The following is a 12,750-nucleotide window of genomic DNA, read 5'->3' as shown; positions in this document are numbered from 1 at the left end:
GACGGTTTGACATTTAGAAGTATTTGATTTTAAAAATATTTGATGAATAAAGCCATGTCCTGGCATCTGGGTGGACTAAGCCTGAATACTGCTTTACATGCGACTGAAATCTCTGAGCTGAGCTGAGTGTTGAAGACCTTTCTATGGCAGGATGATTCAGTGCCCCACAGCTGAATAAAAGTGTAATACAAGTGCCAGACCCAGTACAACAGTCTCCGAGTCCTTTAATTTCAGGGTCACTAAAGCTGATCAAAAAGACACTCCCCAGAAAAGAGTAAACCCTATTTCCTGAATTAAGAATTTGTAAGAAAATTAATCAGCAAGAGTGATTCTAAATAGAGCAATTTACCCTAAAGCAAGAATTCTTATAACAGCTATTTGGATATGGAACAATAGCCTTTTTGACTTACAAATGTTACTTCTCTGAACATTTCTTTCTTATCTCTATAATTACTTACATCTCTTCCCTTTCTACTTCTCTTCAGCAGACTTTATTGCCCATAGGACAACGGAATTGATAGCTGGTTTTGAGAAAAATGAGTTTATGTTATGATGATAGGTATAGTTTATCATTCAAATAAAAAGCACATGAACAGCAAAACAGTGGTTATTAATCTAGCCGTCAAAATCAAATATATAATCATTATGTGAAATCCAGGAGTTACAGTTCTTTTGCTTATTGATAGAATAACTATAACTACTTCTGTAAATTGGAAAAAATGCTCAGACGAGGTTTGTGAACATCTGCTCTTTTCTTTGATAGCTTTTATGTTTTAAAAACAAAACTCGGGTAAATTAGCATGAAGAAAACAGGCCTATGCCTCTGAAAGTCACCCTTCTCGACCACAAAAAAAAAATTATCTCAAATGTGAACTTAGAAAGATTCCAAGTGACCTTGAATTGTCATTCATAAATTGTTAAGAAATTCACCTTTATATATTGAAAAAGGTACTGAGTTTCATTGCAAACCTTGAACAAAGAAGATAGGGTGAAGCTCCCCATACCTTCTTCAGAGGTTGCTTCAAAAAGGTCAACACATTTGGTTACCCATGTAATGTATAAAGCCTACAAAAAAAACGCATTATATATATATATTAAAAAAAAAAAAAGTCTGAAATTTGAGCAGAAAGATTAAGAATGACCTTGAATGCCAACATGCATTTACTTGGAAATAACCAGTACCAGTCAGTTTGTCTACAAAATAAATTGCAGCATGCAGATTGCACTATCTACTCGAGGACTGCACAAAAATGCTTATTGAAAACACTACACTTAATTCTTCAGGCTGAGAAGAAAGCAGCATATTTCCTACCAAAAACAGGTTAATATTTAACCACTCTAGTTTATTCATGTTAAACAATACCCTCCCTTTTTATGTTTACATTTAATTTAATGGCATTGCTCAAAGAATAAGATATTCAGTAGCATGAGTTGAGCAGTATATAAGCCCTTTGACATCCTTTCCTTTAGCTGAGTGAAACTACTGTATCATTTCTATAGCTCAGTGTTGTAGCAGTCGCATTCATTGTTAGTCTCATACATAATGATTTTATTTTTTTCTTTTTGTGACTAAAAGACAAATGTTACCAGTTTCATTCAGTTCTGAAGTGTTGGTAAAACACCAGAATAATTTATCAAATGTATAGAGATCAAACTATATCTCTGCTGAAGAGAACAGAAATCTAAGGAGAACAGAAATCTAACTAAGCCTCAGAGAGAGCTTTAAAATACGAAGCCAATTACATTGATTATATTTCTTTGAAAACATTTTTAAACACTCACCATGCCAACTACCTGTTTAAAAACCCTCTGTCCACAGAAATCATTGTAGGAGGAAATCTCTGTGCAGACTCCCTTGTGTTCTGTTTGATTATATCTATAGACCCTCCATCCACATCAGCATCATGGAGTCAGGTGTACTGATGCTGGTTGTTGGTCTGTAAAGGATGAAGGTTTACTACTCCAGAGTGGCTTTCACACTCCTCAGCTGAATGTGCCCATCATCCTACTTGTAATGCACCCCTTGAGCAGCTGGTCAGAAACTCACACCTTTAGGTGGTGTCAAAGGGGCCTGCCTTTACAACAAGGTCTTCTGATAGTATCTGCAAATTTGGGATAACCAGGGTTAACCCCCATATGAGCAGTGAGCTCATACAGGGTTGTTCTTAGCAAATAAGGAAGTGTGTGGTGCAATAAGTGTATCTTCAACCCAGAAGACAACCCTAAATGCTTGTCCCTCCCCAACAAGCAGCAGTGGTCAACCAGAAAGTTGCAGCTCTCTGCATGTGCAGATCCTTTCAAATGCTCTCTGAAGAGAGTGAGTCAAGCACAGCAGGGCTTGCCCTTGGACTGGGACATCAGGGAATGCACTCATATATAATAGATTCAAATGTTAATTAAAAAATTCTGCCACTGTCCCCTGCCATGCAAAAAGTGCATGCCTGTGACAGTGAAGATCCATCCTTTGCAATAAGGACAAGGGATAATGTTCATCATAGTTCCTGTCTGCTCTGAGATTCCTGCTACCCTACCAATGTTTAGCATTAATGAAAAAGATGTGGGCAGAATAGCCATAACAGGGAGCTATTTTAATCTCTCCCCAGGTCTGTAGGAGTGCATACTTTAACTGAAATAATAGATAACTGGTTCTGAAATAAATATTGTGGTATGACTGTGAGCAGGTGTTTTAGTCTTTTGTGCTGACTACTAAGTGCCAGGCTGTTCCTCTGCCTACCAGTACAGCTTGATGCTGGGTGCAGGAGGGGGTGGGAGTGTTGCTTTTTTTAACCAAATAATTAACCTTTCTTTTTTTTTTTTTTTAACCAATTCTGAGCAGAATACAAAGTTACATATGTCTGAGAAAGTTTCATTTTATAACAGAATTTTCAGTTTTCTTGAAAATAATTTATCTGTTTGAATCACAACCAGTGTTTAGATGGCTCATTTTCTTCAGCATGCTATAACTGGAAGAAAAAAAAAAAAAAAAAAAGAAAAAAAAAAAAGTAAAGCAGTCTGAAAATCTCTGCCAAAATGACTGATCCACTTACTGTTTCATTTTATTTTGTTTCTAGATGGAGAAAATCTGGGTTGACTGGGCTGAATCAAAGCAGTTCAGTCAAAAATCTGTGTTAAGTGTTCTGTGCTTAGTTAGCTAGAAATAGCTGGGGGGTTTGTTTTGTTTTGTTTCTTAAAAAAAAAAAAAAAAAAGTATACTTTATGTTCTTTATACAGACAAATTGCTTTACTCTGAATTTAATTATCATATTCACAGAGCTTAATACGGTTTGGGCTGAGGTATTGTTATTTTCCTGGGAGCCAGGCAGCCTCCTAAGGGTTAAATGAGTGGCATGCCTGCCTCTGTGGTAGGAGAAGCAGAGCTGCTGTTTGGCCTTGTTAGCACAGAATCTGTCAAAAAGGCAAAATGTACTTGAGCCTTATCTCACAGAATAAATTTGCTACATCACGCTGTGCGCTTCTCCATTTCTCCTCCTCCATTTCAAAACCGACGTGAGTCCTGTCTGTCAGTGATGACTGCGGGCTCTAACAGCTCCTAACTTTCGGGACTAAATTTAAATGGTGAACCTGTTAAAATGTGTGAACTTCACCACATACCTACGCAGCTCGGTTCACACACAAACAAGGTGTCTGTCTGCACAGCGTGTGCTGGCTGAGGGTTTACATAACAGTGTGGCTGCAACTCATGGCAGACACAAGGCCACGGGTAGCAGGCGGCGTGTGCTGGGCTTCCCCCCTCCACACGCTGCGAGCACCCCAGTTCAGCCACTTTGTCTGGTGCCTTAGAGCCCCCTGTGCTATTACATTGGTCCAAAACCCAAAGCTATTCACCCAGGGCTGCTGTGGGTCTGCTATCATTATCACCTAGGAGTCCTAACCACAGATCCCCTTCATGGGTATGGCCTGTGGTCAGGTTTGCCTGAACAGCTTTGGGCAGAGGCTGTGATAAGCTGTTACATCCTCAACTTGCATCCCAGAAAGCCTTTGTTATCTTGTGGGTTACAAAGAAGGTCCTGTGTCACTGCCCAGAGTGACCAAAGGGGTGTCTGAGCTCTTCCTGTAGAGGCTGATAATGCTTCAGGAAGGCCCTGGGGAGCCTACAGGCCACCAGGATTTTGTGTCTTCTTCAGCCCATGAGCAATTCTTCCATATACTACACATTTTTAGGAACACATTTTTAAAATCATAATTTTAAACCAAACAATAAAAGAATTCTTATATTAAAACTGTTGCACTTATTTTAATGAGGCTTCTTTTTGGAGAAGCTGAGGTAGAAGTGACCTGAAGCTGCTGTTATCCTGAAGGATGTTTAGGGATTCAGTGGACGCAGTCCACTTCCCTTCAAATGTACACCTGCCGACCCCACAGATGATAACTGCAGCCTTCAGGAGATGTCTCAGCAGAGACCTCACAGCAAACCTGTCTGAAGAACAGGCTACTCTTCAGAGAGACGTTTTGATGCTGATGAATGTGGGGAAGTTTGTCTATAAATCTCCCCTCTTGAGCAGAGAGTAGGAACATCATGTTTCCACAGCTGTCAGGACTGCATTTTTCAAAGAAAACGTTAAACTCTACCTCAGAATTTTAACAGAGCAAGGAAGGTCCCAGTTCATTTCACACTTCCCTGCACTTCAGCAGCAAGGAAGGCTCCTTGGCTGGTGTGGCTGGCTGCACTTCCACTGACACCCAGCCCGTCAGAAAGAGCAGCATTTAAAATCACTGGAATCACTGTCTTGTTTTTCTTTTGCCTCTGTATCTTAAACGATCCAACAGTGCTAAAGCCTGAATATGCACAAGAGTAACTCTCGTCCGTTTAGGTGTCTGTTGAAGGGCAGCGAAAAAGCTGATTTCTTAAAAACTTCTGTTTTGGATTCAGTGATTTCCATTTTGTGGAAAATCAGCAGTCTGTATGTACAAAAAAAAAAAATAAATAAATCTTAGAAGACAAATGATTTGTGAAAAGTTTTATCCACAGACATACTAAATACAGAATATATCATCTTCATACTCCTGTTCTGAATGCATGGACCCAAGGCACACTGGTTGGAGGAGGTTCCCATTTCACTCACTGTCAGGTAGACTAAACATAAAGGCAAAGGAAGCAGTCTAACATGGGGTAAGAGAAAAAGTCCAAATTAAATAGCAAGACTGTAGGCCCCAAGAGCAGCAGACATTACCTGGATGAGTATAAAAAGGCATTTCAATTTTTAACTACCAATAGTGAAGCACCAATACTTAAGAAAGATGAAAGGAAAACAACCATGTGGGATAATTAGAGGACTGCTGGGTCAGATGGCTTACTGGAAGAGCAAATGGCTAGAAACAGATGAAAAACAAAAGTTAGACAAAAACTAGCAAACAAGCAAAATTAATCATTTTAGATTGAATTGCAGTCTGTGAGAAGCATAAAAATAACTTCATCATGAAGAAATGTAAGTAAATGGATACTGGTGGGATTATTTCTAAGGTAAAAAGCAGAGGACTGAAAGGACATTAAAATCTAGAAAATCATTTCTCCATTCATCTGATGATGTCAAATAACTTACCATTGCAGTACTCCCATGTGGACAATACTAATATTCAGGAATCCTCTGACATAATTAATTTTTAATGCTTATGGATATTAGCAAAGAGGTGAAGGAATACAGTAATGCCTCCCCCTCAATCACAGCATTGCTCACTCTGCACAGGTTGGCACCTTTATCTCCACCTCTCCAGCTGTACATGGGGATAAACCTCAATACGGCAGAAGTGGATGCCTATCTGCTGTGTGAAGAAGCAGAGCGGCAGATTCCACACAGAGGTAGCAGAAGTAATCTACATTACATTTGGGGCATATTTCCGCAGGGGCGCATGGAAAAGTGTAAAAATCACCATGTATCTGCTGCAAGATATTGGAGACTGAGAAGTAAAGAGAGTTAAGATTAGCTTCCTTTACAGAAAACCTTGCTTGCCATAAAATTCATCGAAATACTGATCCCACTGCATAGTAGAAGAGCATTTCTTCTCCACTTTTCATTAGAAATCCATTACATGATTTTTCTCTATTCCTCTTCATTACAATGCATTTTCATAAGTACACAGCTTTTCAAGAATAGATTTGTACTGTAAGTGAAAAGGATATAGTTGCAGCACCATCAATATACAGCAAGAAGTTACAGACATGCAAGAAATTCCAAAAAAGCATCACTGGAACCCAGAAGATGAGACGTATATGGGAATGTTTCCAAGGAAGGCTCTCCCAGACTTGACTAATCTTAACAATGTACGTCTATTTATATGGCACATTATGCTCAAATCCACTACACTATAGAAGCCAAAGCTACAATGAAAGGGAAAACTGCTGGATATCTATCATTTTGCTTGCTATTCAGTGTGGGAAATTATTTTAACACAGCAAGAGTCATTTTATTTATTTAAGATATAAGAGCATAGCATTTAAAAAATGAAGCAATAAATAAATAAGTCTTTGAACTCTGCAAAATACTTTGTCATACAAAAGAATATTACTTTTGAAAGTTCACATACACATCAACGATAAATATAGCAGTGCTTTTGCCTTAGGTGTTCCCTGTCAGTTATATACACTGCCATGAAAAGGACCAAAGCCTTTAGCAGCTCATTCACTATTATTCAGCATTTTGACAACAAATGACGACCCTACAGCCAAAAGCACACTTGAGATTTCTGAGATATCCCAGTAAAGCCACCCATTCTTTTGTGGCTGAACGAAACAGGCAGCCCTTGTGCCTCCTCCCGGAGGATAATAATGCTGGGTATTGTGGAAGCTTGAGGTGTTAGTGTTACAGGCTTACCTATGCCACCACTCACCTTCTGTTTTTCCTGAATACGTCCCCTGGGGTGGCAGGCCTGAAGTTTCACCTGTCTGGGAGAATAAATTCACAATCCTCTTGCTCTGAAAGTGGGATTTAACTCGTCTGACGTAAATTGAATGAAGACTATTCATCTGAACTAAATCAACTTGGTTCCCTCTATACAGTGGGTAGGGAAAATAAAGGATGTAGATGTTAATAGGTCACATCTACCATAGACGTGGTATTATTGCTACTGTATGTGTTCCTCATTAGATGTTGCTCCTTTTGCATAGCGAGAGCCCAAATGACAGCTGAGACTAGGAGCTTAGCTTTTATAACTGTTAAAATTAGTTGAGACAAATTCCATCTGAGGATGGGACTTACCCCTTAATTTTCAGTAGATCTAGCTCTGGCTCAATTCAGATGCCTGAAGTTCTTTCTTTCAGGGTTGCCCATGACATGCAGGACATTTAAGGAATAATTACATGCATTTCTGCTGTGTAATTTCAACAGTAATTCAGGCAGACCTAATTTCTTCAGCCACCACAAGTGAAGGCTGGTGCTGTGGACTATGAAGGCATCTTCCTTTCTATCCCTCTCTCTCATGCTTCTTTTAATCCTGATGGTAATTTAGGTTACTCTATATGCATATTTCTCTTTCTCTTCCTGCCTTGTAGATTGCTGGAGAGGGAACCAGAATTGTAACAGCAATTAGTTTTGGTATTCCCCATTAATAAAGATCATCTATTTAACTATGAGTTAGCTGGCTTGATGCATTCTTTTTTTTTTTTTTTTTTTTTTTTGCTGGACAGATTTTTTACAAGTTAAACAAATGCTACTACACAACGCACAAGCAATACCAAAGACACACAACATACCAATACATAAATAATCAAGCAATGTAGAGTATTGAAAATCCATCAGAGGGCAGTTCCAAATCTGTCACTGAAAACAGCTAATTCCAGGTTTGGTGAGACCCTGTGGATTTTACCCAGCAGTTGACTGGCTGCCAGCTCCCTGCTGAACCCATATGAGACACCCCTTAAAGCTACCTCCTCTGTTTTCTCTTTTTCCTGCCTCTAGCAGGCACTACATGATATTTAAAGGCTACTGAGTTTAAGGCGGTCCTTGAACTTAAAGTGAGAATGTTACCTTACTTTTACAAGAATGCAAAAGTTCACTTTTGATGCAAGCAATCAGTAATCAAGACTAGTGAACAGCTGTTCACAGAAAGCTATGGCCTGTTCAGCCTGCCCCTGCAGAATCCAATCTTATAATAAAGATTGATTTATCATACCTTCATTAGAAAGAAACTGTTCTCAGAGCCTATCATGAGCAAGAAAAACAAAATGCAGTCATAGCTTCATGGTAAAATATTTATTAAAATTGTAATAGTAAGTGACATGGTAAAAATAATCTCAAAATCAGAGATTTATACATCGAAATAGTGAATACAGATTCCCGTGTTCTATGATTTTATAAACAAAATAATGTTTGCTGTATTATTGCAGCAACATTTAGGTTTGCAAATACACCAGAAAGTTTCAGTATTGTATTTCACACAGTGACCATATGTAAGACACTGCTGTTACCTCTCTGATTTATAAAACAGAGCACAGTCAGCTTCCACAGAGGACTCACACCTATTTCAAAGGACTCAGACTCACTCTAATACAGTACACTGTGAATTTAAAGTCAATTTGGATGTTAATCTTCTACCTTTGATCCAGCACTACAATAAAAAGAAGTGAAACTATGAATTTAAATCTCCACAAAATCAGAGAAAATTCTTATCAGGCATTTTGTGATATGGACACTTCAAAATGCTATTTTAAAATGATGCACAACTGTTTAACCTGCTTTACCTATTTCTCTGTAGACTAATATGTCTTAAGATTAAGAAAGTTATTTTGTAGGTTGCATACAAACTACTGCTCAAAGAGGGGAAAATTCCAGTTGCCCATGGTGAGTGTTCTGGTTTCTAAGAAGAGTGAAGCATCCACATTTGGTTGACCTTATCCATGTGAGGGAGCTTAATGCCAGCACAATTATGAAAAAATGTACCACATTGTTTCCCTCTTACATCTGTGTTTGTGCCATTTCTGTGCATTTGTGTACAATAATATCCCAACTACTATTTCTGTTCTAAAATGGTGAACAAAGGGAAAGCAATGTGCTGACAAGTATAAGCAAGGAAAAGTTTAGGAAGAACTAACCAAAGAATAGAAGTGGTTTGTTAAATGAGCCTTTTAAGGACTATAACTGCAGCTATCCAGAGGCATGACCTCCATCTCATGCATATACAACTCGACCAACTGAAGCTCCACTGCCATAACTTGCTATTAAATTCATCTAAGTAAGCCTCCATTGCAAAATGTATCTAGCCCCAGTGCTAGCTAAGGAAGCAAGTTTGTTTCAAACATGTATGAAACACCGTACACATTATCATTAGTCTTGACTATATATCGCTATGTATCAGTCATAAGGGCCCTGCACACCCCTCTTCACACTTTGTTTAAGCGAGGACTGCAGTACTGGTAAGCACAACTTACTTCAGATCACACTCCTCAGGAACTGAGCACAGAAGCAGTCACAAAAATCAGCAACGGCTCTACGGATTTGTAGAAAGCAGGTCCTGAAGAATTAGCTGTTGGCTGTCTCACAAATCATGAAAAAGGAGATTTTTACCAGCCCAACAATGATTGTTCCATTTGGCCTTCTCAGCTGTGAACAATTATAAATCGCACCTCAACAGCCCCACCAGCGGCACAGCAACACTTCCTTATAGCCACCATCTCTGTTCCTGCAGGAGGAGGTCAAAAAGCTTTTAGAAAGAAACAGCATGCAATAAAGACCTTCAGATACAAAACTAACCACTCCACCTGTGCCTGGTTCTGAACTCAGACAGCAGCAGCTTTGAATGTCATGAGAAGCCATCCATCCTACGTGCTGCGAACCAGTGAGTCCAGTTTTTAATGATGCAGATCACACATCACCTCTGACACTTGACTTGAAACTAGAAACATCTTGGAAGTCCAACCAAAACCGTCATAGGTATTTCAAAATGTTTTGTGAAGTTATTTGAATGAACACACACCTAGCAAATATTTAGCAAGTTAACTAGGATCCTAGAATGAATCACCATTACAGTGCTTCTTTAATATCTTCCTTCTACTTCTTTAATATCTTTCTTCTAGGCAAGAGTAACCACAACCCCCATTCAATTTTATCTCTCTGGTTATTCATATTCAAAATCTTTCATTCCTGCCACGAAGCCCACGGTTTGTAATATACCGGCTGAAGTATCAGTTATTGCATTTTTGACAGCAAATAACCCACTGCAGTTGCTGGAGGAAGCAATCAGGCAGATTCAAAGATCACTTGATGGCAGTGTAAAGTGGTTATTGCTCCAGCCTCATTGCTTGCCACCTTAATTCACGTGACTTTTATGACCTCTCGGTCCCTGCCTTTCAACACGGATATTAAACTACTTGGAAACCATCCTTGTCATTCATTTGACTTACCATACCCGCAGATTCAAGGGAGATTTATCCAGCCGAACGCCATTCAACTTTTCTCACTCCTTTTTCATTTTCAGACCTTCTTTTGTTATTATCAGCTTATTGAAAGAGATCTGCATAAACCTTTGAAAATGTACAAGTTCTAAAGTGATACACAGAATTCACCCCGGATCATGGGGAAGGGAGTCTTTCAGAACGCCAAAATTAGGTTAAAGCTAATGCTTCGTGCTTCCAGTAGCTAGGCCATTCAATGCCTGATCTGTAAGACAACTCAGCATGCATTACACTGGTCATGTCACATCAGTTACAAAGACCTGCAGGAGCCCGAAGCTAGGATTTAAAGGTAGGAGGATCATCATTTTCAGTGAATTTGTTACTTTTCTAATTTGCCATCAATCAGAATAGTCCCATTTTGTAACTCCAAACTGGAGATAAAAATTTGCCATAACCATATGGTAGTCCTTGCTATTACAGGTGTTTGGGAACATAACTAATGAACCAGATTCCGCACCACAAAGTAATCTCAGTGAGCTGTAACAGTAGCAACACCACTTCTCAGGAAAGAAGGCAATCATGTTGTGGGTCCCTCCCTTCAGCAGTTTCTCCTTAATATCCAGTAATAGTTCCTTAGCAATTTTATCTGCTGGAGTTGGCTAGGAGAAGCCATAAATCAGTGTTATCGTTGCCACAGATCCTCCATACATCTTCTTTTGCAGTGCAAGGCTCTCAGGAAATTGCCAGAACTTTGTGTTCCTGGAATATTTTCCATCACACAGGGGGTACCACATTGGCTTGAATTTCCCTTTTTATTTGCAGAGCCTCACATACAACAGTAGCCATATACCATAACCACAGAAGTAGGTTGCTGATTTGTCCATAATCAGGTCTGTAAGTTTGAAAAATGACTATAGAAACTTCAAAGGAAACCTATAAAACCGTATTTTAGAACTATTTATTTCCTTCTGTCTTCAAGATCAAGTCATGTTCCTTCTTCATTCACAATATTAGGGAATGGTATGCTGAGGTGCCATGGAGGCTGGGAAGTGAATTATTGATCTGCTGGCAGGAGCAAAATGCTGAAGAAAGAACTTATTGAAAGGTCCTATAGGTAGGCTAGAAGAAAAAATGTATTCCCAATAGGAAAAGTACTAGCAAAAAGGGCTCACATTCCCACAAATGCAGTGTTACAAGCTTCCCAGCACATGAATGCAAGCTACAGTCTGGAGCATTTGCTATCTTCCACAGTTTCCAGCCCCAATTCAGAATGTTATTCTATCAACCACATGAGGTGCTTTTTTTTCCTTCACTGCTGATGTTTTTCCTGCAGCTGTCACAAGATGAAAAATGTCATGCTTTACTCCGAGTGTGTATCCTCAGGTAACATTAGTATTGAGAATGTATTACAATACAGCAAATGCCTGCACTTTTTAGCTTTAAGGAATAGGTTTGTCACCTTGCAAGAACCTCCTCAAAGTGATGGGTATTTATTTCATTACTGGTCACTCCGGGGTGTCACATGCTTTTGTACAAATGTTTGGAAGCAACCTAGGAATTACCTATTGATTAACATTCCCTGTGCTAATAAATATTTGCTACTTGCTCTTTTAGTGCTGCAGCAGATATACTGCAGCCTGTTTTAACCTATTAGAATATTCACCCTATGAACAAACTGAACTCTCACCCCGAGCTCCTGGATTTATCTAAAAAAATAAAATAATAATAATCTTACAAATGTTCAGGAACATTTATAGTGAGTGTCATAATGGATACAGTGGATATTTAGAATTATGCTTCAGTTATCTATTCTATTCTATTCTAATCTAATCTAATTCAAATTCTATTCTATTCTTACAAAGGTAGCTGACCTAGGACTCCACATAGAGAAAGAGAGAAATGTCTTCTTTGTATTTCATTATTAGATAACAGAGCACCACAGGGTAAAAATTCAGTACAAGACTTGAAAGCTTCTCAACCAAGGTGGCTGCAGTTGCAGAGCAGTCATCGCTTCTCTCCTGTTCCATGTTCCCATGTGCCAGATCCATCTGGACCCTGATCCATCACGCGCTGATTATCTGCGTCTGGTACATGAAAACAGAACGGGAGCAGAGAACTGTGCTGCAGCTAAGGAAGGTGCCAGCAATGAGGCACTGTGATTAAAGGGGCATTTATACACTGGTCCTGTCTACTGAGCCATGCGTCCAATACACAGGGTCTCACGCACAGGAGCAGTGCTGAGCCATCTGTTGTGCAACAGAGATACTGATGAAATTTTGTATATAAAGCAGTAGTTTTGTATACAATGCTTTAAGTCAGCATAAACCTGTATTGTTGCCAAAAAATGAAAACCTGCCCTCTTCTTGCTCATTTTCTTGTTCCTGTCCTTGTGTTATCCCCCACCC

At 39.2% G+C, this 12,750-nt stretch overlaps 1 long non-coding RNA gene across 1 annotated transcript; it reads right to left on the bottom strand.

Annotated features, from left to right (window-relative positions):
* Positions 1–4,091: 4,091 nt before the first annotated feature.
* On the bottom strand, positions 4,092–7,890 carry LOC137851156 (uncharacterized). The gene is made up of 4 exons (XR_011093031.1): positions 7,709–7,890; positions 7,215–7,511; positions 6,847–6,901; positions 4,092–4,920 (listed from the first exon to the last, which is right to left on the bottom strand). It is a non-coding gene; the product is annotated as an uncharacterized lncRNA (long non-coding RNA).
* Positions 7,891–12,750: the final 4,860 nt, after the last annotated feature.

Source organism: Anas acuta, chromosome 2 (genome assembly GCF_963932015.1).
Source record: "Anas acuta chromosome 2, bAnaAcu1.1, whole genome shotgun sequence".
NCBI classification, from domain to species: domain Eukaryota; kingdom Metazoa; phylum Chordata; class Aves; order Anseriformes; family Anatidae; genus Anas; species Anas acuta.
This window is presented reverse-complemented; position numbering and strand designations above follow the sequence as displayed.